Raw genomic sequence first — 327 nt, forward strand, 5'->3', positions numbered from 1 at the left:
CGGCCTCCTCCATTAAACCCGGAACCACTGCTCTGCGCCCTGCGTCCCATTGCTGCCTGGGTCCTTGGGGGGTTCTTCCGCGATCATCCCGCGTGTCCACCGCCCAGGACTGGAGCCAGCAGGGCCGCGGGCTGGGGAGAGCCCCCCACGCACATGCAGCCCACCGCCGTTACACAAATTGCACCCAGCGCCCTGATGCCCAAGTCCCTGCCACCGCGGGAGCTTCTGCAGGCGCCGCGATGCTGTTACCACGGCAACGGAGGCTCCCGCTTGGGCGGGAAGGGGCCGCTTCCGGCCACCTCCGAGCTGGGATCCAGCGCAGGGGCC

The sequence above is a fragment of the Fukomys damarensis genome, unplaced genomic scaffold (assembly GCF_012274545.1).
Source record: "Fukomys damarensis isolate Sample0158 unplaced genomic scaffold, DMR_v1.0_HiC HiC_scaffold_37, whole genome shotgun sequence".
Classification (NCBI taxonomy): Eukaryota; Metazoa; Chordata; class Mammalia; order Rodentia; family Bathyergidae; genus Fukomys; species Fukomys damarensis.